Genomic DNA, 23,554 nt, shown 5'->3' on the forward strand with positions numbered 1-23,554 from the left:
CAGAAAATTGCTGCGTATGGTATGTTCAACTATTTTACTTCACTTTTAACCTTAAACGTAATTCTTTACTTTACACTAGGGGTTGGCGGAATTTGCGAAGTTGACTTTCGCAAACTATCACGAAATTGCGTAAAATCTCTGCGAGCATTCGAAACTTTCGTGAAGATGCAGAGATTGCTTTTCCCGTCCGTTCGCGATGTTTTTTTGCGTGCTCACGGGGAAATGTACCTCTAACTTGCCCATGCAGGCGCTAATGGGCGCGGCCATCTTGCTCACAATGCCTATTTCCTGTTGGGTCAAATGACGTGTTCGCTATCGCAAACTCGCACGGGATAGCGCGACCGGTTACCAACAATCCAACATCTCGTGGCGCACGCGAACGGATAGGAAAACTTGTCGGCGAACGCAGGTACCCGGTAAGTCGTTACCGCGCGCGCAAAAACGGATTTTTAAAGCGCGAACAAGAAAAAACTTCCGTTTCGCGGCAGATTGCGAAAGTTTTTACATTTTCGCGCTCTCAAAATATTGCAAATACCGCGAGCGTAACGAAATTTACCGCCCGGGCCTAGTGCTTAATTTGCAATAAAATAAGACCCTAAGTTTAGGAAGCTGAGCGAAGGGAGAGAGGGGGCTTTCCTTAATCTCTGTTCCCTTGGTTCTACATTCGGCCTGCCCCTTGAGCTGCATGATACCATAAAGGTGGAAGAGCCAAAGTCCCCCTTTTATTTATGTTATAGTTTGTGAAAATAGAAGAAGGGCTGAAAATACAACCAGTGGAAAAGAAAAACTGCATTGGCTGTCCTTTGTTTATTTACATATTTCATTGTGGAAATAAAAAAGGGACTGATCTGCTGCCTATTGCTGCTCTGAGAATTAAGGTAGCAGAAGATTGGTACAGTGGCAGTGTGGAAGGTGCCCAGTCCCAGTCCTAAGAATTAAGTGTCAGGAGTGCTCACCACCACAAATTAAGTACTGAACTTTTATTGCTATCCAAAATCTGGAGTTGCTTCCTATGGCTCTCATTACAAGAGGCGTCTTAAATTCTTGTGTGCGCAGTAACACCTTTCACAGCGTGTACTGGAACATTGTTGGTTAGAGGAGCATACGCAAAAGTTGATATAAAGTCCTATTTGTTAAGGTGAGGATCCTTTTGTCAACAACTGTTAGCTAACATGATCTTTCATCTTCAGAGGGAAGTTCATTAGTAGAGCTATGATATGACCGGAAACTGGGATTCAGATGTAAAGGTTGAGGTTGTAGGTTAGACTGGGATTTGAGGAAGACTGGGGAATCTAGGTGCTTTTTTCCATACAAAAGGGTTTGTTCAGCGATTGTTGTATCATTTTGGTAATGTCTTCTTATGGGCTCATATTTGGAAGCATTTATGAGGCTGCTTAGGGTGCAAAAATGCTCAGTTAAACTTCCCTATCCTCAGCCACTGGGTGCAGCTGCCACAAAAACACTTGACTAATTTAGACACTATATTCAAGGAAAGATGAAAATGAATGCTTTGCTTGATTGTCATGTTGCCAATCTTTCTTATAGTACATAATGTTGTGTCATATCACACAGTGTTTAATTTGCAGAAACTTAAATAAGTGCTGTGGCCCATATCAGAAGGCTACCACTGTTTGCACTATAGCCTTATAGCCCGCCGTAGAGGGCTATACCGGCTATTAAAGGCCCTCTCCAGCGTTAAAGGCCCCGAGCCGAAGGCGAGGGCCTTTAACAAGGGAGAGGGACTTTAATAGCGGTATAGCCCATCTACGAAGGGCTATAAGGCTATTAGAACATTCTGTCACTAGAGGACAGAATGTTCTAACAAAAAAAACAAATCCTTTTGGGAGCGTGAGGGGATTGGAATCCCCTCAGGTTCCCTGAAGCCTTTGTTCACAGCCAGAGCTGTGAACAAAGAAGCATTGGAATGTTGGTGCTCCAGGCTTATACCAGCCATTGTAAGCCCAGAGCACTCTATTGTTTTCAATGGAGCTCCCAACATTCCAATGTTCTAATACACATTAGCACTGTACTTACTCAACTATGACACTGCTGCAAGTGTGATAATTCAGACTGATCAAGGTCATCAAAGCTTTAGGAATGGCTTGGGTGTCAGGTAGTAGTTGTTTTGTGATGTATATTGAATTAACAAACAACAGTTTTTCTCCTCCTCTTTAAATTGCACAAACGGTGCCACCATGTGGCAGCTGTCTCAAGTGCAGGTTCTGGGAATTAAGTACCAGTGCCGAGCACCTGAAACCACCAGCTCAAATTAAGCATTGATATGGCAAGTATTCTTCATGAGAATTGAACTTTGAATGTATTGCTGGTATATCTGAGCTTGTCTACCACCAGCAAGTTTTTATAGTTCTACAGTGTGTCTGCAGGGGACAAAGGTAAAGTTGTGAAGAAGAGCAGAGCACCTTACGGAAGAGTCAGGAATGCAGCTGTTGCTAAAATATTTGATGGTCCTGTGTGTTGTCAATTAATATCTACACAAAGGGTTGCAAACGCTGACAGCTGTTGCATAGAATGCTCCTCCACTCAGTATGGTCCAGTGAGGGCCGGGGTATGATTAAAGAGATCTCAGATGCCTGGAATGACTGTACCGTTTGAAAGTACTTTAGACGAGAAATGCAGGCCCTATTCACTTTAGTGCCTTATACATCAGGCCCCATGGCTTGAATTGACCACTCCTGTCAATGGGGAGTCAATGGAGCAGTTTCAAGAAGAGTTCAAATATGGACCCTCTTTTAATTCCTGCTTCAGAGCAGACTGTCATTTCGGGCCCATTCGGCCTCCTCCTAATTAAAAATTGGTGGCCTGATGTTGCTATTTCGTGTCCGTGGGGGTAAATGAAAGCAGTGCTTGGTGCAAACATCTTTTTCCACCATATTATGAAAGCAAGTTTCTATAGGTGGTAAATGTTTGACAAGATTGTTTCTGCATATTTGTTGTGGTGGTGCTGTATTTTGTTGTTTTTAGTGCTGCATTATTGAACTGTGATATTGTTAGTTGTACTGTGTTTGGTGTGTTGCAGTATGGTAGTCTCCATCTGATTTTGGAAGCATATCTGCAGAGTAGCTGGTAGTCGCGCCTGGCTGTGCCACTGAGTTTTAGGTATGGATTACTAAAGATAAATACATCATCCTGCAACCCTGGGATAGAAACTGGAATAATCATATACAGTCCACAGATATGGAACAGCACAAATAAGATACACCTTTCTGTGTCCAGGTAACTTATGAAGGGCTAACCTATGTCTAGGCTGGGTACTCTATAGTAATACCACTTCATATATTACCCTCCTGGCCCACACTGTTGGTAATCCACGTCAAACAGCTTTCGGACAACCGATTGTGGTCCATGCAGGCTGTGTAATGGATCCCTTACACTGCTTGACACTGACAAATATGCTACAGGTCATGTCAATCACCCTATATTTTACCAGTCAATAGCAATAAACAACCCATCACCATCTGAACTTGCATAGAATAACTAAGGTAATCTGCCACATACTGCTGGCAAACAGAGGGCTCTAATTTAGTCTACCACTGCTGGTCCCAACTATCACATACTATGACTACTTCTTGGCTTCTCACAATGACAATCAACTATGGGATGATAGTAACAAATTTCATCCAAGCAGATCCACCCACCATTTATCTCTCCAATCATGCCTGATAAGGAACACAATGTTTAAATAGACTATCTCAGATTAGACAACCCAATGCAGTAACCAGCTGGGTGGACTATGTTCATAACACATACATTAATGGTACCTGCAGAGCTTTTTAAAACTGTCAACTTACTGAAAACCATAAACTGTGCACCTATCTCTTACACTTCATCATCAACCATACAGCTAAGTGCTGTCTCTCATAAGACGATAACTGCACCTCAGAGGTCATCATGTATGAGATGGAAACACCTCCCACATAGGATAAAAAACATAGAAAACACCCTTCCAACCACACACCTCACACGGTGTAAGATGTGCACCTCAGCGCTCCTCACAAGATAGTAAGCACAATATAAATGTTGCAATGCAATGATTCAGTTAATTCTTTGGTGCAACCAGTAATTATGACCTTACTCCAAATTAATGTTTAAATGTTAAATAACAAGCTGTAGCACTGTGCCTCTCTTTCCTTCCGCATGTAAAGCTGTGATGTTACTGCTGCTAGTGGGCAAGGATGTCCTGCACAGGGCAGGAGAGCGGTTATACTGCATTTTGTGATAGGGTATTTCTACTTTAAATCAGAATATTGCATACATTTGCTCCTGACCCTCTCTTAATGAGGTTCTTAAAAAAGTATGGATCAGGGGGTACTCGGGCAGCAATGAAGTGAAACGATCTAATCTAAGAACTGTATGACTGCACGTTAATGAAAGTGATATTATAGTGCCTACACTCATAATAAGCCCTGTTCCACTGATACAACATGTTTGAGAATAGTGACAAAACTCTAACGTGTTAAGAAACTGCCAGGACTAGGGATCATTTTACATCCTATTTCTCATTCAATCCTCTGTTAGCTGTCCTGGTCTGGACTGTTCATACTTTGCATAGAAAACCCTGAATCCTGAGGTTCCATGTCAGAAAGAGTAGATTAAGTGGTGTTCACAAAGACAAATGGGAATGTCTTGCTAACCTCTGTACATCAATAGCTGATCTAGCCACATTTTTTCATAGACATGAGGAAGCTTTTTTAAGCATTTGTGATACAACTCCTGGCCGGATATAAGAGGCAAATGTGCTCACAATTGAAGGCATTTACTTAAAAGCAGATAGACACCCACATTTTTTACCTGTAACTTTCTTGTTTATGTGTGAAAGGGGAGAAGATTGGGGCATACCTGCTGCGAACATCTCATTATTCACCTGTATCAAATGCAGATTAGTGCAAGTGAAGAGAAAGGGGCAATACTGACCATAGTAGAGTGACAGGTTCATTGAGATGCATAAATGCAACTCAACTGCCTTTTTATGCAAGGTAAATCTTGAACACAGGTAAAGATGTGTTTTCACAAGTACACAAACCTGTACGGAAAACCGCTAATGCCCATATCAAGTTCCATGGTATTATGGAAGCCCAAAGCATATGCAGGGTTTACATGTGTGTGTGCACCTGCCTATTCATAGGTGAATCAGTTGGACACCCATGTACAGGCAATATCTGAGCTGTTGCACCTCATAGCAAAACGGTGTGCCATGCAACCACCCGACAGTCCTTGTATGTGTGCACGTATTAATGTGGTATTTCTAGAGCGTGAACCTAGCTGAAAGGCAGCGGAGATATTGTCAGAGAAGACCCAGAGTGGTGAGATGACAGAGACATAAAGTCTATGGACAGAACTGTGTACACATAAAGTATACACAAAATAATACACATAAAGTAATAGGTAGTTAGAGGATATTTGGGCTGGGGCCACCCTCCAAAGCCTGACACATGAGAAACAAAAAATAAGGAACCCCACCTCTTGCTGCGTGGAGTTCCTAATTATCCATGTTCGCTCACTTTGTGGAAAAACTGTAAGGTTTTTCATAAAAACCCTCACTTACCAGGGTTACCCCTTTGTGGCTTGCTTCATCATAGGTTCCTTCCTGTTCTGCGTAGTTCGTCTGGTCGCAGCACGCCCTGTTCCGAAGCGGAAGGGGAAGGACCCTATGATGAAGCATGCCACCAAGGGGTTACCCCGACACATAAAGTGTACACTGCACCAGTAGAGACCTCAATCAATCAATCAATCAGGTATTTATAGATATCACTACTCACCCGCGAGGGTCTCAAGGCCTTAATGCAAGACCTTAATGCAAAATCTACATTTACATGGAAAGGTAATATGAAGGGTTTACTAAGTCCAAATATGTTAGAGTTATATAGAGTCCTTCAACAATAGCAGGTAACTGAGATGATACAAACCCGGACTCCGGGAATTACATTTAAATTGGGTGTATATTGAATGATGTCACAAAATGTCTCAAAACCCAAGCAGACATCATTAAATAAAGCAACATTCTGGAATGCTAATTGTTGGTTATTGTGAGTGATGGAGAGAGCTGGGTAAAGAGAACAGTTTTCTCTTTTCACTGACTGGCTCCTTTAATCTTTGAGACTTTCTATTGCCGTGACGTGGCAAAGAATTATGCATGTTTTTAGGCGGTGCTCTTTCCCACATAGGATAGGATTATACATTTGCAGGACTTAAAAAAATTCTGATTTGCACTTGTCGGCTGAGGTTCTTCTACTGAAAACACTTTAAACTGAAGAAAAACTAATGGAGGTATAAAGGTAGCCAATGAAAGGAATATATTTATAAATATCTGGCTTATTCAGGATGTAGATGTGTGAAACCTGAGTGGTTGTAATATTAGATTTCTGAATAACATCGTATGGCAACAGCGAGGGGCAGGTTTAGCTACACTTATCGTGATTGGTGTAATATTGTACACTAGTGGTATTTGATGAGGTGAGTAAAACCTTTTAACAAGAGCATAGGATGTGTTGCCTCAGGGGTGAATTGTTTTTTCTGTAACTTTTGTAGTTTCGGATTATCAAATAGGCAAAGTAGGCCCTGGCCTATGGGCCCCACTCCTTTTAGGGGCCCGCAACAACTGATCAAAATAATTTTGATTTGATCATGAATGAAAATTACAATCAAACTTTCTTAAATTGTTTGCAAAAGATTGAAAAAACTAATCATCTCAAAGAAACGAAAACTTTACATTAACAACTTTATACAGAAATACTGTATTAATTTCATGTACCCATTGAATACTTGAAGGTTTGTTGGTTTATTAAAGTTAAAAAGGAAAAAAATGCTTAATATCATTAATAATTGTTAATGTTTAGTTTTCTGTAATAACATTGGTTTATTAAAATTGTTGGTTGCTAAAAGTAAAAAAGTATTAGGAGATTATTTGCGAGGCCCCCCCACAAAATGTTGACTGATTTGAGGTACTCCAAGAGAAGAGTGCATAGCATTCTGTCTAGAATTCCATGGTATCAATGAGTCTGCAGCAAAGTTCTGATTGCAGCAGCATCTTGCACTCTTCTAATGAAGCAAGGGCTGCATTTATCCAAGATGCTCTATGCTGTGTGAAGTAGGTGGAGGTTTCTGTCATCTGTTTACCATGAGCGTTTAAATCTTGTTGTGATGCGCAGTTAGCCTTATTTTACTATTAAGCTAATAAAAATTAGTAAAAAATATTCTGATATTTTTCTATTAACAATACAGACGCCCACTACTTCACAAAATACCAGCCTCCCACAAAAGCTCTGCATTTTATAACTCCAGCATAATAAAACAAATAATTGAATTGCTAATGAAAATGATGGCATATAAGCTTTTCAATCTCCAAAGGAAAAAAAAACATTCTTAATGTGTTGGAGCCTTGAGTGACTAAATATAAACTTCAAATAGAAATCCATTACTATGCATTACAAGGAAATGAAATAACAGCTGCACAACCCCAAGGCTCTTCGAATGCTGGGGAGGTCACACTCTAATGAATAGAAGGCGCTGCTATTACAAAGTAATTCTTAGTTTTTTGTTCGCTGTGTTATTTTAGTGTTTGTGCTGGTATAAAGCTATTCCTATACATGTGGTGTGTTCTGGCCTGTTCTGGCACATCTGTTTCCAAGAACTGCCTGTTATGACAGACCACACAATACCCCGATGACCTGTGGAGACATAGAACATTTTTGTTCTGATTATTATATTTGCTTTCCAATTCTTTTGAAAAGCATTTTATACATTGAAAAGGGCCTGAGGAAACTTTAGTGGGACGCAAATTACATGGTACTTGCAGGGTTTGGGAAAAGAGAGTGGCCAATACTGGCTGAGATGTGACACCACAAGCACTTACCACCAGTCTTAATTTGCTGCCTGTCAAAAGAATCACTTGGAACCAGTACTAAATATTTTTAGGTTAAATATTGCTACATTGGGTTATCAATATGATCATATTAGGTGGCAACAATCCATGCCAGTAGAGGTACATGGGACACCATTGGACTATTGGACTATTTAGTAACAATGTATATACACCCTTGTAAAGTGGCTATAAATATAGGTAAAACTGAGGGTAGCTGCAATGTGGCGTTAAATAGGAGAAGAGCACACCCAGTTGCCAGCACTTGCAATGTAGGTCAGATATCTGTAGGAATAACACAGGATAGGGTAGAGGACAATAATGGTGTACAGAAAAAGAGCTCCCCAATGAGTCTGTGCTAGGTAAACAGGTTGTGAAGGGCACACTAGGGAACATTGAGGAGGACAAACTCGAAATATGTAGAGGGGGGATGATATAGCCCCACTATTCAAGATCACTACTTTCCTATATCATGGGCACAGGCGGTGTCCATTTAACAGCAGCTCCATGCAAAGGTGTCAACAAGGCCATTTCATGTAGGGACTCCAGTAAACCTGAAAATATCTTCATTTTGATCTCCACCTTGCATTTTTTAACTGAGGTTGCCTTGTTTACTAGTTATTTTCTGCCGAGTACACTCCCTCAGCAGCCGTTCCACCTCTCGTGAGGTCAGAGGGGTTGTGGGGATGGGGAGGGGTTTCCTTTTAGAAGGAGCGCTGGACTGTGCTTAATATCACTGATTAATTGCATTTGTGGCTTGTCCATACAGTTGAAAAGTTTAGCATTTTTATGTATGTATCAATCAATCAAAGACACTTTATTCGGTTTCTACAAAAAACCATAAAAGTATTCTAAAAACCATACATAGTATAAAAAGTGAACTGATACAATGTGTTTGTACAAGAATCACCTAAATAACAAATCTTACGTAAAATCTCATGCAATGCGTGAAAACATATTATAAAATGCATATACAGTAAATCGTTGGAAGTAAAAAGCAAAAAGAAAAAGAAAATGAACCCAGGGTCCATATCTAGACTGTGTGTGTCTCTGGTATACCTAATAGAGGACTATGCCATCATTTAAAACCACTAGGCTCTGAGCTTCACTGCTGATTTCAGAAAATTAATAATAAATAGAATAGTGTCACCAGACAGCAATTGTAAATAAAAAAAAGCTGGTTGCACCTACCTAAACTCCAACTTCTTTAAAATAGGGATGATACGGTGGTTTTCTGTGCTTTTTTTTTTGTTGCCGAAAACCACCGTGATCGGGAAGACGCGGTCGGAACGCCCCGGGTAAACCTGCTGGTTAATTTAAAAAGCCATATTCGGCGAACACCCGGGCTGAGGAAAATAATCACATTTCCGACAAGCACATTACTGAAAAGCTGTTTTTAAATGAGTAAAGAGAGCGACAGCTGCAACTATAAAAGTAACATTCCAGGAAAGTGATTGAAAGAGATAAACAAATCGTCGAGGTATGTATTAGCAACTTCGGAAAGAATTTTGACTAGAAGAACGTTATTCAAGTCTCCTTAATACAGCTGAGGTTGAAGGCAAGGAATATAGAAACGCCTCACCGCAAGAACAAAACGCTTCATTTAAAAGCTCCTCACCCAGATGCCCTTGCACCGGTGACAGTTTGGATGCGGAGAAATACATTGAAATTGTCATGAAGAAGGAGGCCATAATCATCTTAGGCTTCCGAAACGCGTCGACGCACTACAAAAGGGTTAAAATTCAAAGTTGTCAACGATTAATTGGGTGTAGGAATGGAAAGCCTCCCCACTGTTGTCAACAAATGAGTTGAATTAACCACATAACAAGACAAAGTGTGTTGTCTCGATTATATTTCTCCATCTTCCACATTAGGTGGTTTTTGTCTATTGTTTTTAATGATTTTGTATATGGATTCATGTTTTTAATCAAAAATAAATGTATATTTTTTACTACAGTGTTTTTTTCCTTGTTAAGTGTTTGCCAAACTTTCGGTTTATGGTCTAATAGTGCAGTTGCGATTAGTGTAAGAGTGAAGTGAATGCATGAATATCTGTACGTATTGTCCTCCCAACGGAAATTTTTTATTTTTTTTACCTAACAGCATTACAAGACAGCCAATGCATTATTTTGTTCTTCAATTGAAAGTAGTCTTCCTTAACACCCTGGGATTGAGGTGGCACATTCCCCAGGATCACAACATACAGTGTTGATTCTGGTGGGAGATGTATATCAACAACATTCTGATCAGGACTCCCCCCCCCCTTCTCCCCTGAGATGACTCTCCTGCTCTATTGCTCCCAGGGATGACTTGATCCAGTGTGGGCGCCCTTACCGGGGGTCCTGTTCTTAAACCAGAACTTGAAACCGTATGATTCTGAGGGCGGGCCCGTCTGCGCCCGTCAGAGACCGGAGGAGGCTGGACTGTGCCTACCCTACATCCTGCACAGCTCTGATAGGTTAAATAACCTAGCTGGAGAGCCAGGGTTTCTGCAGCTTCCTAAACTTAAAATGATCGGAGACAATGCAGAATTAAACAAAGAATCCAGGTTTTGGGCAGCAAGGAGGAGGAAGGATCTCCCTCAATTAGGATTACATCTATTTTATAAATTTTTCTGATGAGCACTAGTACAAGACCGTAGCTTTTTAATGGGACACTAGCAAGACAACCTGTGTGGCAAAAAGAGACTGAACCTATGTTACAAACATGGTTGGACTGGGACAGAAAATAGACCCAGGCACTAAAAAAAAGTGGCTCCTGCAGTGGTAAATTAGTGGCCCTGTTGAAAATGGCAATGTATATGCACATAAGCGGCGTTCATTTGTGTTCACTGTACCCCTTGTTGTAAGCAGAACGGATATCGCTAAACCCTGACTGTATTATCCCGCCAGCATAGACCCATGCACACACGTACACGACAGCCATTTTAGGCACCATGGCCTCTCTGCCCATTTGTTCCCGGCACCCCTCCCCGCGCGCACTGCTCATGCATCGGCCACAAGACCCTCTCCCTCTGCGTGACCCTGCTCTAGAAGTAACCCTCCTGCTTGACCCACACCCCCCATTTCCTCCCGAGAACACCCTTCCCCTCAGCTGACGAGCCCCCCCCCCGGCTGCACTTGGCCTCTCGACCCGGTCCCAAGTCCTAAGACCAAGCCTCGTGAATGTACACCCCCCCCTTTTCCTGCCCAGCATAACAAAACCGTGATACACCAGCAGAAGTGCCCGATCTTATCGCCTGCCCAACCTTTGATTTGATCATCCCCTCCTGCCCTCGTGTCCTGTAGGAATGTCCGGCTGAGAGATCACAATCTCTTGTTACATTCAGGAGGGGAGGATGACATCTGATCGACTGGTATGGGAATAGGCCTGAAGCTGGGATTCCAAGCATGTTTTTTCCTACTTCAAAGTGTCTTTATTGTAATAAGGAATGTTTGTGCATCATAAACATGTGCATAAAAGACGAAGCCTCAGAGAAACTGGGGTGTGGGAGGAGAGAGCACCTCCTGAAGACACTATGCGAGTGTCCGAAATGACAGGCTCTCCTCATGAGAAATAAAACTCTGTTCTTGTTTTCCTGCCTCCAGCGCCCGTCTCTTTATTTGGTAATTGTTCAAGATGGGAACTAAGAGGCGTCCTGCGCCAGCAGCCTGGGCATCAGGTGCGTTATGGGCTGACTTTTCCACAATTGGCGTCCCAACGCGGGGTCCATCAGCGACATAAGGTCCGGTAAGAGAGGTCCAGACGATGGGGTGAACATCTAAACGATTGGAGTATACCTGCCTTGAGAGGGCCCTCGTCCGGCTGCCGATTGAATGAACTTCACCGATTCCGAACGGACCTCTCTCAAGTGACCTACTGTCCTGACTGGAATCCCACAGGAATGCTGCGGTAAAAACATGGAGAAAGAGAACGATTGGGCGCTGGAAAAGGGAAGGCGAAGAATTGCCCACACGGTCCGGTCCGGGTAAGGTTAAGTAGGACGTCTTTACGTCCGATTGGTAGGATGGCTTTATCCAACTGATTGATTGATTGATTGATTGTACTTGAAGTATTGGTTCTCTTTGAGACATTTTCTATTTGCAAACAGCGATGAATAGGAACGTTCCTCTCTCTTTGCAAATAGTTAAGGATAGGTAATGCAGACGTTTGTCCCCTATTGTAATCCGTCATACCTATTTTTCTCCCCACTGATTGTTTGTTATCGATTTTTATCGATTATTGCTCTTTGAGATATTCCCTGTCTACAAACAGGGAAGAATAGAAATATTCTGCCCCCTTTGCAGATAGTGAAGGATAGGTAATGCAGATTTTTGTCCCCGTTGTAATCCGTCATGCCTGTTTTTCTCCCCACTGATTGATTGATTGTCTGGACATTTATTGTTCAAGGAATAGTTCTTTTGAGGTATTCTCTGTTTGCAAATAACGTAGAAAAGAAATATTCTGTCTAATCTTTGCAAGAAGTGAAGGGTAGGTAATGCGGACCTTTGTCCCCCGTTGTAATCTCTCGGGCCTAGTTCCACCCGGACCATTTATTAGAGGTAGGTCATCTGGCTCGACCAGAGGGCACCCCTAATAAAAAGGACATATGCAACAATAACGAAGTAATAACCGTATCCTGTTAACAGAAACTTTAGCATGAAACACGCTAGGAAAAAAAAAAGGGAAGAAAGAAATAAGAAAGCAAAATCAGTAGGCCACTGATGAGTTTTTGATTTCGCTACAAATAAGAAAACGTTAGAAATAGCTGACGATAAAACACATGATTTCGCTAGAAATAAGAAACGTTAAGAAATAAGTCCGTAATACGAAACATGAAAATGGTGAGAGAAGCCAAGCTTGACATCACGGCAGCCACAAGGCAACCAGGCTTCGCCACCCCTCACTGCTCCAAACATGTCTGTCCCACCGCCTGCCACGCCCCAATAACGGTAACATGAGACAGATACAAGTCAACAGATACCTACCCCCATTCTGGAAACTCCCGAAGTGCAACAGGTTCGCGGCTACGCCCATCCGGAAGACGAGATCTTCGGCACGTGTAGGGCAGGTCCTGCTGCCAGCCGTCGGCCGGAGGTCGTCGAGTAAGGTGGGCCAAAAGAGGAGCCGAGGCCGACGGGATCCGGGCATCCCCTCTTCTTTCTTCAATAATGGCTGCGACAACACGGGGGAGATGTCTTGCTCATGCCACCGACCCCCCCCCTCGCATCTCCTGGTCCAGCCACGGCTTGGTATGAGCTCCCCGTTCGGCCCTGAAGCGGCGCCTTGCAGGCCACCGGGGGGGGGGGATGTCTTGCCTATGCCTCCGACCCCCCCCCTCTCATCGCCTGGTCCGGCCATCATGAATATTAGCGCCGAGAAAAACGGCGTGGGGTGAGCTGGGAGGGAGAGGCGGCGCGAACGAGCCTCTCCCACCTCCCCAGGTGGAGGCCCCCAGTGGCAACTCCAACGCTCCACTCACCCGACGAGGGTTCGCCAACTCGTAAAATGGCGGTCGACCCTGCTGGAGCGGGCCCGGCATGGAGAGATGGTCCGGTTGCTTGTTGATTAAGAAATGAGTCCCACCATCATAAGTGTTCTCCTCGACTTTGAAGATTCTATAAAAGCCACGGGGGCCCCCGACCCCCGCAGACACCCCCGATGGGGAATGACTGCCATGATTGCCCGCGGAACAATGAAAATGTAGCCGCGAGACGTCGGCACTCTCATGCTGACGCCAGCCTCAGTTTGAATGACTAAAATCCTGCAGACTACAGTTCGGATCAGTTCCGGTGAAAACCCAGTATGACCCGGTAGAAAAAATTGTTGCCTCCCTCCCCCTTTGACTGATGGTTCGTACCGCCGATCCTTTCTGTTGCCCTTTAACGGAACTTTTGGACTGCCGAAAGAGGCTCTGGGCCAACCACGAGTTGGTGGAGATTTTGACTATGCCTGGATCTGCCTGGCTGCACCCAAAATGGTGCTGGTACAAATGAAACTCCTTGTTGTACCCCGATTGCTCAGCCTTGGTGTCATAAAATATGTATGCAGTTTTTAAACACAATGAATTGATATAGGATGGGTACTGATTATGTGTTCGGACAATGAATTGAAGTGAGATGGGTACTGATTGAACATTCGGACAATGAATTGTTGTTAAGTTTTGGCGCATCATGATTATTGAAAGTTCGAATTTCATCACTTATGATACTCGCTCACACTGAAGTTTCGATATGATTTTATTGTACTTGTCGCACTTTTTATTATGAAATCAACGACCACCGACTCCATTAGGTTTTCCACTAATAAGTATCCCCACATGTACAGTTCCAGCCTGCTCCGTGGCCGGCCCACGGGGTTGTAGGCCCGTATTTATGCACCGACATTTTTATTAAAGATTTTTGGAAAAAGCAAACGTAGTTGTCACGCGTAAATTGGTAAGTTTCGAATAAATGACAACTATTTCCGATATAACTAAATTACAGGTGAAATGGCTCAGCTCGACTAGTTAAGGGTTAAAAAGTATAGTACGCAGAAATATTGCAAATATGAACGGTCCAGGTTTTTGTTGTATGTGTTTTGCATTTTTGTACAAGCCTAAAAGCAACTGCTAAAGATCCTGGTATTTAGCCTATACTTTATATGCTACCTGTGTCAGGAAAGTTGTTTTAAAAAATGCCCCTAAGTCGCCCCGAAGGAGTGCCACCTAACCCCCCCCCTGGTACGAACGACAAACGACCCCGTACCACTGTAGGTTATCACTTTTCCTCAAAGGAGAGCACAAGCTCGCCCCCCCCCACGTTGCACCGACTGCCCTTTGTTCTGACCCCCCCCCCTGCGCACGATCCGTAATACCACACTTGGGCGACCTATGCTATCCACAGGCTTCCGATAATCATCTCTCCCACACTGAATGGTCCACCTGGGCTTAAACGCCAAATTGGCAGGGACTGCGTCCAGTGGAGATAGCCCGAGTATGTTGTAAGTAAAAGCCTTTTCGAGTTTATGCGCGCTGATGTGTTTTTAAAATGCTGCCCCCGCCCCCCCCCTTCTTTTTCCCTCTTTCTGCAGGTCACATCGGAACGTCGATTTACTTAGCGCTTGGGAGGACAGCCTGAAGCGGAAACTACGAAATATGACTTCGCTTGGCACCCCGAATAATACAACCAGGAATGACGTGCACTAATGAATGAATTCCTACGTTTAACTAAATAGGGAAAGTTTAAGGAATATTCCGAGGTGAGGTTTACCCAAGTACCCTCCGTTCGGAGGACTAGGAATGTTGCCAGTGTTTAAAATCTACTACCTCCTTTCGCACCCTCATAGACATGAAACTCAAAGCTGCCCCATTGTTCTCACAACTGACACCCACTGTTGCCTCAGCCTGGAAACATCTTAGCCCGACCAGGTTAATTCTTGACCAATTGCCAAAGGCATATAAGTGTATATAACTAAAGCCACCGGTGAAGGCAGCCGACGATAAAAGAGAAGAAAAAGGTAAAAAGAGCTTAGGATGCTAAGGATGCGCAGCATACAGGCAGAGATCATTTTGGCCAATAACTGTTCTATGTTTTGTCTTGGATTTTTGTATATAATACCAGTCACTGTTCTATGTTTTGTCTTGGATTTTTGTACATAATACATGTACTGTCTCCCCCGCCTGAGTTTGTGTGCACGTAATGTATGGGTCTACGTCGTCCCTCTGCCTGTGTTTCCGTATTACTTGACCCCTGCTGTTCTGTGTTGTGTGCGCACTGAATGGCCCATTATTGTACACGTTTCCCTCTCTCTCTCTCTCTCTCTCTCTCTCTCTCTCTCTCTCTCTCTCCCTCTCCCTCCATGTCATACGTGTACCGAATGGTTCGTTTAGAGTGCGGACTCTCTCTCTCTCTCTCTCTCTCTCTCTCTCTCTCTCTCTCTCACTCTCTCTCTCTCTCTCTCTCTCTCTCTCTCTCTCTCTCTCTCTCTCTCTCTGAGGATCCCCCTGTTCCCTCCTCCCTTGTATGGTAACGTTGTGCCCCACCGGCACAAACCTAATTGGGTCTCTTCGAACATAAAGGTGTTCGGAAAAATTGACAGGAACTAAAACGATTGTAACTTGCCATATTACTACCTCTCCTTTCTGCGAAACGATAGAACCCGAGTTGGTAATGAAAGAAAGGACGGGTAAGACGACTGATGTCCCCTAATCTGGCCTTTTTATAGGGGGACTATAACGTCAATGGTCTTCTGTTTTTCAGTTCATTAGAAATGCAATCCCTAATGCCCAAATTGCCTCACCCCTCTGCACTTAAGTGCGGATGTCCAAAGCGTCCTCGCTTCCCTCGATTGACCCCAGCTCCCTGTCCAAAGCGTCCAAAGCGTCCTCGATTGACCCCAGCTCCATATCAGCTATCCCCGAAGCGTAATTGATGACCTTGATTAACCGTCGCTCCCCAAGAAAAGCATGTTTAACCTCTGCCCCCTCTCATGATGATAACCCCCTGCTTGCAAGAGTTTGCCGACCCCGAAGGGAAATGTAAGATTGTCAGTACTTGGGTTAAAAAGAAAAAGGGCGAGTCTCTACCTAAGGACTCGATTTCGAGTTTGATAGAATACACTGTCAATTGGAGTCCTTCTCTCCACGTACGTCACGAATGAACGCCAAATAGGTATACGAATTCAATAGAAATGACCCTCCTACATACTCCATAAGTGATGACTTCTGACTGTGACTGATGAACATATCCCCCACCTACTTAGGATTGGGGACGGAATTGAGATGTATAAATGTCTTCTCCTGCCAGTTTTTCTAAAACTTGTTTTGTACCCATTCAAAGATACAATCACCGGAGGAGAGGAGCTGGACGTGACGCACAGCCTGGCCACAGATCATGAAGCACGTGTGACCTCGACCAAAGGCGGAATCACAGAGCAACGAGACGCGGGACGAGGCACCACTCTCAAACTCGGCAGATAAAGGAATGAAGGGCTGCCTTGAAGCCCTCGATTTGCTGACCCACTCGTGCCTGAAGTCCCCGTCCCTTTTGAGCCCGACTGATGGGCCTGCCTGCTCGTCATCCTTTGCTCCTTTGGTCCCTTGGTGTGCTCAAAGATCTGATCCCACTCCGCCCTCTCTTCCCTCGATTATTCAACAACATCACCCTTTTCGCATAACTTTTGACTCAGAAAAGAAGAGCAACATTTAGATAGAATAAGGTTTTGCCACGGAAGAAGAAAGACACGCAGGTGCCCAGCATGAGGCACCCCTAAGAAGATCAGTTAGGAAACAGGACTGTGATCTAACAGCAGAGGACTGATCGCACCCTGCAACGCGTAAGGATGAATCCGAGCTGGACCTATAGCTCCACCGCCGGTGCTCAACAGCGCCAACTTAAGAAGACGGACTCTGTTAAAAAGACACTGTGACAAAGACCCCCCTTCCTGAACTTTCTGCCCACCCCTTCACTAATTGCTTGTATCGAACTGAATTCCTCCCTCAACCATTTTGTGTTGCTTTCAAAAATGTTTCATCGGTCACTCATGTATTTAGTTTTCCAAAAGTCTCTTATAGCACTGACAAGACCCGAAGGTATCAGAGCACTTTTTACTGTATTTTGATGTCACCGGAGAGAAAGTCAGAACCTGATTCTATAATGTGTCGGAACATTTTCTTGATTGACCCCGACTAAGTATTATGCCGATATCTAGACTTGTATGAATAACCCAACAAATGTAAAATCACATGTACCGCATTCCGCCAATCGTATCGACTGTATAGAAATGAACTAGCTTATGTAAAAAAGCGGCGACTGTTGAAAATGGCAATGTATATGCACATAAGCGGCGTTCATTTGTGTTCACTGTACCCCTTGTTGTAAGCAGAACGGATATCGCTAAACCCTGACTGTATTATCCCGCCAGCATAGACCCATGCACACACGTACACTACAGCCATTTTAGGCACCATGGCCTCTCTGCCCATTTGTTCCCGGCACCCCTCCCCGCGCGCACTGCTCATGCATCGGCCACAAGACCCTCTCCCTCTGCGTGACCCTGCTCTAGAAGTAACCCTCCTGCTTGACCCACACCCCCCATTTCCTCCTGAGAACACCCTTCCCCTCAGCTGACGAGCCCCCCCCCGGCTGCACTTGGCCTCTCGACCCGGTCCCAAGTCCTAAGACCAAGCCTCGTGAATGTACACCCCCCCTTTTCCTGCCCAGCATAACAAAACCGTGATACACCAGCCGAAGTGCCCGATCTTATCGCCTGCCCAACCTTTGATTTGATCATCCCCTCCTGCCCTCGTGTCCTGTAGGAATGTCCGGCTGAGAGATCACAATCTCTTGTTACATTCAGGAGGGGAGGATGACATCTGATCGACTGGCATGGGAATAGGCCTGAAGCTGGGATTCCAAGCATGTTTTTTCCTACTTCAAAGTGTCTTTATTGTAATAAGGAATGTTTGTGCATCATAAACATGTGTATAAAAGACGAAGCCTCAGAGAAACTGGGGTGTGGGAGGAGAGAGCACCTCCTGAAGACACTATGCGAGTGTCCGAAATGACAGGCTCTCCTCATGAGAAATAAAACTCTGTTCTTGTTTCCCTGCTCCCAGCGCCCGTCTCTTTATTTGGTAATTGTTCAAGATGGGAACTAAGAGGCGTCCTGCGCCAGCAGCCTGGGCATCAGGTGCGTTATGGGCTGACTTTTCCACAGCCCATGTTTGCAAATTGGGGCAGTTTTAAAAGTGTAAAGACACTCTGTATAGGTGTTTTGCAAGCCTTGGGAGAATGCATGGATTTGAGCTCGTTGCAGGTAATGTTTTTTTTAATATATGGGAAATCAACAGTAAACACTAGCCCAGCACATGATAAAACAGGTCCACGAATACCCATAAAACCGATCCACACACTGACCTGTCAGATCAGCTCATCAGGCAATGCCTGATTGCCCTATAGGTCAGTACGACACTGGTTAGAAACGGTGTGATGACAGAGACATTGGGCCTTGAACCTAATATGATCATACACAGTGAGCTGGTGGATTTTAGTGAGATGCAGTAAAAAGGGAAAATCCTCGGAAGACCCAGAATAAGACTCCGGCCAAACTTGGATCAGCTGAAGTCTTTCAATTAGATAATGTAGAATACCCAAGTATCAGAGATTAACATAATCAAGGAGTGCCTCAATGACTGCCCGAACAATCATCTTTTGATGACCAGGTGAAAATGTGGAACAACCTTCCGGAGCATCTTGAACAATACAAAGCAAGCTGATGTATCCTGATTGCTTAGAGCAGTCCCAAAGAGTACCAGTGGGATGTATGTCATTACTACGCATGCCTTTACCACGCAACTTTTACAAAGCAAGTCGTTACAACGACTTGCGTTGGGAGGCGCTGGATAGTGAATAGTTTAATTTACTATTCCAACTCCAGTCCCCGTGGATAGTAGGGAAGGTTTTGGATAGTAAATTAAACTATTCCCTATCCTACAGCGCCCCCCAGCGCAAGTCGTTGTAACGACTTGCGTTGTAAAAGTTGCGTGGCAAAGGTAGTGCGCGGTAAAAGTTGCGTTGTAAACGCTGTTTACCGTACCAGTGTATGGTGACCAGTTTCTAGTGCTATCAAGCATTGTTTTAACACAAATTTGTGAATAAGAAATATTGCAATAGATATTTTTTCATGAACGTACATTTGACAGCAATATTCAACTAATTGTATTTGCCGTACGTGTCATTGAGGGATACCCCCATACTATAATTATAAATATTTAATGAGATAACACAGGATTAAATTATTCTGGTTCAAAGTAGGTAGGTTCTTTATTTTCTTTTTCAATTTATTTATTTATTTATTTTCACATTTGTAGAGCGCTCTGTTACCCGGAGGTGTCCTGGCGCTGACTGCAGGTGCTGGAATGAGTAGATGGGTTTAGTGGGTAAAGAGCCAGGTTTTGAGCTCTCTCCTGAACACCATCAGGTCCTGGGATTGTCTAAGCCTGAGCGGAAGTTTATTCCAGGCTAAGGCAGCCCCAAGGGAGAAACTCCTGCCTCCCCAGTGAGCTCTTTTAGTTCTGGGGACCGTGACCAGGGCCTGTTCCCCTGATCTCAGTGTTCTTGTCGGTGTATACCATCGAAAGAGCAGTTTCATATATCTGGGGCCCATTTCATGTAGGGCTTTAAAAACCATGCATAGTGCCTTAAAGACAATTCGCTTGCGGACAGGTAGCCAGTGTAGAGTCACCAAGTCCTGACTGATAGATGGGAATTTGGGAGTGTCAGTGATCAGGCGGGCAGCTGCGTTCTGTAGTAGTTGGAGTTTATTAAGGACGCTCTGCTGGGCGTTTAGCATCAGACTGTTACAATAGTCTAAGCGGGAGAGGACTAGACCTGTAACAATGGTTTTCCTATGTTCCCTCTCCACATAGGGAAGAATTTTTCTGATGGTTTTAAGAACATAATGCAAGGAGGAGGAGAGTGCGTTAACCTGGGGTTTAAAGGACAGGGAATTGTCCACAAGAATGCCCAGGTTTTTTACTTTGTCCTCCGGGGAGGGGAGAGGACCCATTTCATCTGGCCACCAGCTCGGGGACCAGAAGTTATCCGTGGCTCCGAAGAGCAAAACTTCTGTCTTCGTGGAATTAAGTTTTAGGCAGTTTTGTGCCATCCAGCAGTCCACCTCACGCATGCAGTTTTTAAATCTGTCTGCTGTATTTTCAACCTTTCCTGGTAAGAGTGACACCACTATCTGAGTGTCGTCTGCATATGCTGTGAGGTGAAAGCCAAATGAACGTATCACCGGGGCTAGGGATGCAACATAGACATTAAAAAGGGTAGGGCTGAGCGAAGACCCCTGAGGGACTCCACAAGGCAGCACAAACGGGTGGGATTCGTAGTCTCCTAGGGCCACTACCTGGGTTCTGTCGGCCAGGAAGGCCTGTAAGATATTAAGTGCCTTTCCCTGGATTCCACAGGCCCTCAGCCGGTCCACCAACAATTTGTGGTGGACCGTATCAAAGGCCGCGGAGAGATCCAGCAGGATCAGGGCCGCTCTGCCTCCTGCGTCCATCACCTGCCTGATGTCTTCCACTGATTTAATCAGGGCGGATTCCGTGCTATGCTCCGCCCGAAACCCGTGTTGTGAAGGGTCGAGGTAATCCCCTGTGTTTAAAAAGGCGCTAAGTTGTGAATTAAGGCTGCCTTCGATAATTTTTGCGGGGAGAGGAAGTCGAGCTATCGGTCGATAATTATTCAAATTGGTGATGTCTTGGTTGTTTTTTTTTAGTAAAGGCAGGATGGATGCTCGCTTCCATATGGAGGGATATTCTCCTTTCTCCAGCATCTGATTGAAAAGTGGAGTAAGTCCACTTGCAATGGCATCTGGGGCTAGTTTGGCTATGCCAGTGGGACAGGGGTCATGAGGCGAGCCTGATTTTATTTTTAAAAGGCGCGTAACCACTTCCTTTTCAGTGATGGGCTGGAATTGTTGAAGTCTGGCTGAAGGGCCTAGGATCTCCAGGCCCTCCCTCGAGGGGGGTGTCATGACTCGACTGTCTAATGAAAAGAAGATGTTTTCTACCTTTTCTCGAAAAAAGCTAGCCAGGTTTTCACAGAGCGGAAGACTGGGGGGAATTTCTGTGGCTTTGGGATCGGCTAGAAGCGAAACCGTTTGAAACAATTTTTTGGAGGTGTTGCTGGCTTCCCTTATCTGTTTAGAAAGGAAAGCCTTTTTTGCTTGCAAAATTATTTCTCTGTAGCTTCTTTGTTCCAAATTAAGAGTTTGTTTGTCTGCCTCGCTATAGTTTGTTCGCCAGATTCTCTCCAATTTTTTACACCGTGTTTTGTGTTCCCTGATTTGTTCTGTAAACCAGGGAGCTGCTGGAGAAGCCCGGGTGGAATAGGTAGTTTTAGGGGGGGCCAAGAGCGAGCAGGCTTGGTCCAGCCAGGCTGTATAGGACATGGCCGCTTCCTCTACATTGTCAGAGAGCGGGGTCAGGGAGTTTGCTAGTGTAGTTTCCAGCTTGTCCCCTTTGATGTTCTTCCATTTTCTGACCTGTCTCGGGGCGTTTTTGGTATTACGAGGTTTCATAGGGGTGATGAGGGATATGGTGAAGTAAATTGCAGAGTGGTCCGACCATGATACTGGAAGAACCGATGTAACTTTTAGGTTGGGATGATTTGTAAAAATCCCGTCTAGGGTATGTCCTGCTTTGTGAGTAGGGTCAGATACCCGTTGCGTCATATCAATCCCCCCTAGTAGGTCGATTAGCTCCCGGGAATTTATGTCAGCGTCACATTCCAAGTGAAAGTTAAAATCGCCCAGAAGGGTGAACATTTGGGCAGATGCTGCGGCTTCGAGTGCCCTATTTAATCCTGTGAAAAATTGGGCTTTCCCACCTGGGGGATCAGACCGCCACTAAAGGATTGATGATCTGAGAGCGTGAGGTTGAAAAGCAGCGATTCATTAAGGCCGGCGGGACCGGGTTGAAAAGATCCTCTGATGCTGTTATGATAAATGATCGCTAAACCTCCCCCTCTTCTTTTGTCCCTATTTTGGGTGTGGCACACGTAGTCCTGGGGGGTTGCTTTGACTATATCTGGCCCTGATGCTGCATCAGTCCATGACTCCGTGATAAATGCAATCTTAATGTCCTCCTCTTGGATAGCTTCTGCTATCTCCAAACTATGTTTGACCAGGGATCTTGTGTTAAGCAGCAGGCATTTGACCGAGGGGTTTTTTCCCATTGGCGGGATGGATTTATGGTTGTTTTGGGATGCAATAGGTTGCCAGAGAAATTTGGGCAGGGTTTGCCGACAGTTGGCGCAGTACGAGAGATGAAATTGGGCTTTCCGTCCTGGTTTCCTTACTTCGCAGCCCTCCGTTGCGGGCTTTTTGTTTAGAGCCCACAGCGTTTCTCTATCGTATAGATGTTTGGAGGTGGGATGGAAGCTGTGCGAAGCAGGGGGACTGGCCCTAGGCGCGGGTCCGGCGCGGACGGGCGCAGACGGGCTTGCCTTTGGCGAGCCTTCGGCGCGCCCGCTGCGCTCGTCCGCTGCGCTTCCTAGTGAGGGGGCCATTTAAGGAGGAAAGGGCGGGAGGGGCGGAGCACTAGACTGCTCGTCCGTCTCCCGACCCAAGATGGCGTTACCTCCGGAGGAGAGCTGCAATTGTCTTTATGCAGGACGTCGAGTAACAGAGTAGAGGCTGGCAGAAGTTGAGTTCATTGTATTGCTTAAATTAATAATAATCCAAACAGGAGAAACAGGTGAAAACTATTGAGAAAAATATTTTATAATAATAATAACATTAAAAAGTAAAACGTTCTAAGAAAAATACAACGAGTGAAAAGATTCACTATCAATATATCGGGTTTAAAATACAACTATAACACAGATATCAAATGTAGTTGTCCTGCACAGTATTAGACTAAAGCAGGAATTTCTAACTGCGTGTATGTCCTAGTTATTCCAGTATTTCAGTTTCAATTTTTCTGATTCGTCAGTGTTCTCACTTTTGGGAGCTGCGGGGGGTGGGAGGGTTCACATCCAATCACTATCACTACCCTTCCCTTGCTGGTACCCTCCTTCTCTCTACCAGCGAACTACACCTCTCCTACCACCTTCTACCTTGGCAGCATCTTATATTTTCTCCAATCAAGCCTGCTGATTTGTTGCTTTTTACCTGCTAACGTGTCCTTCGGTCATTATTTCCGCTCTC

At 44.6% G+C, this 23,554-nt stretch overlaps 1 protein-coding gene across 1 annotated transcript in view; it reads right to left on the reverse strand.

Annotated features, from left to right (window-relative positions):
• Window positions 1–23,554, reverse strand: part of VSNL1 (visinin like 1) — a 553,262-nt gene that overhangs the window by 316,708 nt on the left and 213,000 nt on the right. The window lies entirely within an intron of this gene.

Source organism: Lissotriton helveticus, chromosome 6, assembly GCF_964261635.1.
Source record: "Lissotriton helveticus chromosome 6, aLisHel1.1, whole genome shotgun sequence".
Classification (NCBI taxonomy): domain Eukaryota; kingdom Metazoa; phylum Chordata; class Amphibia; order Caudata; family Salamandridae; genus Lissotriton; species Lissotriton helveticus.